This window comes from Typopeltis vanoorti, chromosome 9, assembly GCF_054136105.1.
Source record: "Typopeltis vanoorti isolate ZY-2024b chromosome 9, IOZ_Tvanoo_1.0, whole genome shotgun sequence".
NCBI classification, from domain to species: Eukaryota; Metazoa; Arthropoda; class Arachnida; order Uropygi; family Thelyphonidae; genus Typopeltis; species Typopeltis vanoorti.
In genome coordinates, this window is record NC_143557.1 from 99,990,648 (window position 1) to 99,997,588 (window position 6,941).

Sequence of the window (6,941 nt, forward strand, 5' to 3'; positions counted from 1 at the left end):
TTGTATTTGTATGATTAAATGTACAAAATTCTGAATATATAGTTTTAAATGGTCAGATTTCGCTAATCAGACTTCAATCACACCTTTGACTCCCTGAATGATAACAAAAGCAAGCGTGAATTTCTTCAAGACCTTCGCCCCTGATAATAATAATCCGAGGTGCTTGGAGTCCAGTAAAGTTTGCGACTGGCAAGTATCCTTGGCTTTCGTAACAAGAATTTTAACATGGTAATTAGTCTTATATCTAAATATATTTTTTGTATACAAATTGCGTGTGTTCTTCTGACAAGTTTACGAGACGAAAGCCCCGAGTTTTCTAGAGGGGAAAACCCATTCTACCTCCATATAAAACCGGTTAATTCAAGGTGAATACAGTACTTTCAAAATCCCTGATAAAGGTTTTTCGCGTTCTAGGCAAGATTCGAACCTTGGTCTTTCCAACCTAGGGGCATTGTCGAAACCGATTGAGCTACGAAAACTCTCACATGAAAGCAATTATGAAGTGCTCAATAACTTCATCTGACTGAATACAAGAAATTAAACAATCTTATTAGAGGTTTGAATTTCTTCTTCAGCGATGAGCTAGAAAAGAAAAGTTCTGCTTTTAGAAATAAAACAAAATCCTAGTTTCATATTTTTATACATAGAATGGCATATGTTATTATGATGGCATAGATGGCCTTTTTTAGACAAAGGAATAAGCATGAGCTAAAAAATTTACTTGTTTTGGGCTCTTCAAAACAAGAAAGTAGTTTTGTTGTTGTTTTGACATAATAGTCAACGGAAGCTTACAAATCTCTCGCACAAATAATAAGCCTTGTTTAAATATTTTACGTGGTGGGGACTTCTTCGAGAACAGCTAATTCAGCCAATGCTGAATTAGCTGTTCTCGAAGAACAGCTAATTCTATTAATTCTATTAATTTCTATTAATTCATTATATAATAATGAATTAATAGAAAATACTAGTAGATCTTTGGTAAATGCATTTTTTTTTTTTTTTTTTGTTATTTCAAATATAAATAGACTTTTGCAAGAACACCCTTTCTCAAAAGAGAAAGGAAGTTTATTTCATAAGTGGTGGAAAAGTCCTTTATTTATTTTTTATCTCGTTAAATCAAATGTTTGACAATACTTAAGAAAAAAAACGCTTCCTCCCCCCACCCTTTGAAAAGTGTACATTGTACTCGCAAACTACGGAGTTGTGAATGGAAAATCAGGAAATCCTACACTATTTTCATTTTAGGAGAAAGGATAACTTTTCTTATTGACTGCTAGTATACCTGTTTACTAGGCCAGAATAATGATAAAGCATAAACTAGGTGAACACCTTCCAGATAATACGAATACTCCAGAAAAGCGTAGATGTTGACAAGTTGACGATAGCACTTCACGGGGAACTTTGAACCTTGATATCTGTGCATCTAACGACGTAGATTGAGGCAAATTTGTGTATATGACAAGAAATTCAACACTTCAATTGTATTGTATATTGTGAAAGATAAGAACTTTAAAGGAAGTATTAAAACGCATAATATGTTGATGTCCTTAAAAGAAATATTACCTCTTAACATTCATAGCAGAATAATGACCAAGGCCAAAAAATAGAATAAAACATTAAAAGTCTGGTCATTCATTAAGAACTAAGTTAATGCTGCTGTATAAGAAAGATAAATTCTTTCGTATACAGTAACAACGTAAAAAATTAGCTTTAGAGCAAATTGATGATCTACTGATAACAAAACTTACGTTCGTAGCTCACCACTACTTCAGTAGAAAAGTGACTTTCAGAAAATAAATATTTTAAAAACTTAATTATAATAGTTTTTAAATGTTATAAAAAATTATAAATTTTGATAAAATTTTTGGTAATACTTTCTAATATGAAAAGATAATGTAAATATATTGATACACCTTTCTAAATTTTGTATGGAAAAAAATTAACAATCTCATGTGGCAGTGTATTGTTTGTTGTGATGATGAAGAGTCCTTTTTAGGACTTCCAGGGTAACAATTAGCAATGCTGAACCGAGGAAGTAAACTGAGGTTCGGCTGTTGCTGTTATCCTGGGTGTGAGTTTTTGAGTTCGCTCCCTTAGGGTTTTTGCCTTAAGGGAGCACCTTGAGTCTCCGGGGAAGGTGTTCTCCGGCAGGGCCCGCTGAGGGGTTCTTGTCGGTGAATTATTTTCCTCGGAATTTGAGCGGTTCTGCTCAGGAGTCGGGGAGCCCGTTGGGGTGCTTGAACGGGGCGGCCGACACTGAGTAGAACCAACGCTGAGCGGTTCTGCTTAAACGGGGAGCCCGTCGGGGTGCTTGGACGGGGCGGCCGTCAATGAGTGGAACCAACGCTGAGACATGGACGGTCTTTCGCCCACTATGGAGTGGCCTAGAGATCGTCCGATTTTTTGAGATTTTACCCTTTACTTACTAATCAGGGTAACGAATGGTAATGCTGTAGCCAATGAAGTTTTAACTGAGGCTTGGCTATTGCCGTTACCCAGCCATGACTAGAGCTTTTAGCTCAATAACACTCCATCCACACAGATTTTCTTCATTCAGATGACGGGATAAAGAGTCAAGGACTCAGTCCATCTCCCAGTTCTTTTAAGAACTATTGTTTGTTGTGGGAGAGGAATCAATCGTGAGATGCGGTGATTAATACCCTTGGAGGGTAATGGATGGCCACAGCATTGCCAATGAAGTTCTAACTGAGACTCGGCTGTTACACTCTTGCTATGATCAGAGCTTTGATAGCTGAATAACACATTATCCCTACACTGTCCTCTACAGATAACGGGGAAGATGAAAAGCATTCTTGATTCGCCCCTTTAAGCCAGTCCTTATAAGGACTATTGTTTGTTGTGTTAGAATAGATAGCATATCTAAGATAATTATAGGTTTCTAATAAAATATCATACATTTTATAAAAGCACTTTTTTTTTTGTGGTACAATTAATTCGGAAACTAACTGCTACGCAGAATCAACTAGAGGCATGAAGGGTTAGCGTATTTTCTGTCAATTGTGTGTATTTCCTATTAGTTTGCCTTATTTTTGAGGATTTTTTTAAAAATCCAGCTGTTTGAGATTGGTTAGTTTATCATCACTCGAAAACGATTTTCGAAAATTTTTTTCACGTCCCTGAAGACTTTCGAACCCATGCTTTTCACTTCATTGCTCAGTCACGAAACGAAGACAAATTCTTGCTTGAACACATATATCAGCTAATTATCTCATAAAATAAACAAGACACCCTTTAACCCTTTGTAACTTGGGACAAGAGTCCAAATGTTACTGTTCGATCTACGAAACCTTCTGACTTGTGTCTATAATTAGAAACAGTTTGTATATTTTCAAAGTCATGTGAGTCCGTGTTTATTTTCCAAGGAAAATCTAGAACAGAAATAGAGTAGTGAATCGAGCAATTGCCATCATCTTTTCTTGCGTTTCAAGAAAAGAGGCCACGGAAAGTATGTAGTGGGGGAATGATGATGGTTCAAAGTTTGAACTATATATAGGAAGTACTTGACCCACTCGAAGGAGGGGGGGGGGAAGAGAGGCATGATTAGTTTGTTTCTTTGTTCAATTAGTAACATCGTATGGAAATTTAAACATGAATGAATCATGTTATTACATATGCTACGCAAAATCTACAAATGTATTTCCAGAATCTCGCATTTATTTGCGTATACATAGATTAAACAAATAAATAGATGTACAAGGTCATGTGCAAATCCCTTCGGAAAAAGAGAGGGACTTTGGTCGTCCTTAAATCAACGCTTTTATTTAACTTTCACTCCAGAATAATTAATTTGAATACATTTAATTTGCATTATATTTCAGTCAAATTACATAAACGCATTTGTTAGATCGTGCGAGAATTTCTTTATAAATTTTATTTCGAATAGTAGTCAAATTAGCCCAGAAAAGAAAGAAACAAACAAACAAAAAAGTGTGGAAGGAATAAAAGGAATAAAGTTTGGATTATGTGCAAGAAATAGCTTGACCTAATTGTGTTTCCAAGGTAGCGTAGTTTTACAAAATTGAAACAAAGGATAAGTATTATTTTTATAAAACCGGGAACAAAAAATTAATTTTGTTTTTATAACGCTGTATCGACGTAAAATAAAATGATATTTAAATTATTGCTTAAAAAAACGAAGATACTAATTATTCTACTTATAAAAATGTCAATTTTTATTGATATTTGATGAAGTTCTTTTTTTATTGTTGTTTTGGTTTAAACACCAATTATTTTTTAACTTGTTTACTGATGATATTTAGTAATTTCAGAGTTTTTTTATTATTATTATTACTTCGTTGGTATAAATTAAGTATCTTTCTCTTCTTCAGGCGGGAGCGTTTCTTTTTGTGTTATTTAAATATTTAACATTCACATACTTCATAAAGTGATTTTGGTTTTTGCTAGCGTACCGACAGATGGCGTGCACACAATATGTATGCACGACAGATGGCGTGCATACATATTGTTGAACAATGTGCGTAGTAAGATATAAGATACTGTGCATGTCTGTACTACAAACGAGTAAAATTATAGACGCATCTAGAACAGGAATGACGACTACTGATCACGGAAAGTTCACAGTTTGTTAGTAGCGAAAAATATTTTGTTGTTGTTTATTTATATTTTATAACAGAGTTAAAAACCTGCGATAAGAAAGTGAAACAAAATTATTAAATGTATAGCATTTCAGTCTAGGTAATAAAATAGTTTTGTTTATTTGAGTAAGTTGTGCTTGCGTATACCAGGTGGCAGAGAAGTCAACAGCACAATAGTAAATGAAGTTATGAACAAAATTCATGCAGTGGATTCCTATTCTTTTCCTTCCTCAGATCTACTTATCTCTCGTTTTGACACCTGTATTAATTTATTTGCTGATCTATTCCAGTCCTCATGCGTGTTGGATTATCTTTCAGCTAATAAATACGATTCCTTCAGGAAGCTTCAATGTTTTATTATTTTTTTCCTTTGAACATCTTAATTGTTTTTATTTCCTTGAATGCTACAATGTCTTTTACCGTAACCAAAACTTCCAGACGACCGTCTCGTATCTCTTAAGACTGACCACTCCATCTTAAATTCTTGAGCACTTGAGTTCTGTATAAGCTACTGCTTCTGTAGAACTCAAGTGCTGAGTTGTGCCCAAACAGCAGTTGAAGCCTTCATAACTTAGTGGATTCCATCATCTATGGCAGCCTTTTCTTGCATCATTTCAACCTTACTTATCCATTAGTTCTTTTCCTTGGCTTCTTCAATTACTCTGTTTGATATATGTGGTAGTACAGAGTGCTAAATGAGTTTGAGAAGTTTACACGATGAGTAAATGAAAGAAAATAAAAGACAGTTGGACATCTTAACAAATACACGAAGTACCGAAAGAAGTCAGAAATAATTGTTTAATTGTCTTTGATGTTTAGTATCTTTTGATGGCGGATGAGATTTCTGCTATTGTTGAGTTCGGGACTTTAGTGTGTTTGTTGTAGAGAAAGTTATTATTAAAGGTTATTAACACCTACTGCCTCATAACACTGATGCATTCGTTATAGGTTTTAATTTGAAATCGTGCTGCCATCTGGGAGACTTTACAGCAAACAGGCATCGCTGCGACACATGATTTTTGATAGTCTATCCAATTTTACAGTTATTTTCTTGAATTAAGTGTCGCTTGCATTCTAATATGTAGATTGCAAGAAGAGTTTATTTATTTATTAAAAAAAAAACACTAGAAACCGATGACTCACGTAACAGTAAACGAAATTATCCACTTAACATAATGATATGCCATTCGCATTGCTCTAGGGTATATACACAATTGATATAACGAGATATTTTAACATGGGTTAGCCGTATTCCTTTCTGTAAAGGAAGACTTCTTGTATGCAATTTGCAATGTTTATACATCGATTTTTGTACGGAAAAACAAAATCTTTACAGTACAGAGTCGACAGGCTTCAACTCTCTCTATATATAGAAAGAAACTTTATACAAAAAGAAAGAAATCTATATTTGGTTATAAAATATTGATGGATCTATAATATTATTCATTTTAACAAAATATTTATACGTAGTACTCAAAATCAGCGAATAAAGATTAAAATTGGGATGACATATTGAACTGAAAAAGAAAAAAAAAACTTTTGTAGCAATTTTTATTGTGTTTACGTCGTAGGTATTTGTTCGTTCTTCAGCATGAAGCACGCACGCACACACACACACACACACACACACACACACACACACACACACACACACACACACACACACACACACACACACACACACACACACACAAACAGTCGACAGCACGTGCCATACATACACGGAATTAGGGTTAGGGTTAGACTCAACTTCTGACCTAAATCTGTGCTTGTTCTGTACATGACTAGCATCGGGGAAAAATGAGAAGGTTTAATCTTCTCCAGCTTATCAATGTGGGTTAACACCTTTCAGGAGACCTTATTCACAGCTTTACCTTGTACGTCAAAGTCTAATGGGGTTCTTATTTCAGGTAGCAGCGACAGCAGTAGAGATGTTTGAACTTTCTCTTTCGTCTGTGCATGTGTGGTTATAAGAGGGAAAGTAAGGGGTGCATGAAGGAGGAAATGATGGAGAGAAGAGATTTTTATGTCCTACTTGTCTGTGGGATTTGGTATGTAGGACATCGGGCTAAGGGTTCTTAAAGTTTTTCCTTTAATAGCAGGAACTATTACCTGACCTTAATAATGAAAGGGATTTTGATAAAAACAAACACAATGGGGCTTTTTATTATGGAGTTTTGGGGATGGTCTTAGGCTGTGGTCGTGAGATTTTTTTTTTGTCTCAACATTGCTCCGGTTTTTCTTTATAAACAAACCAGATAGTTGTTCACATTGTAATTATTATACAAATCCTTCGCCTATCGTATATATTTGCGCATAAATACC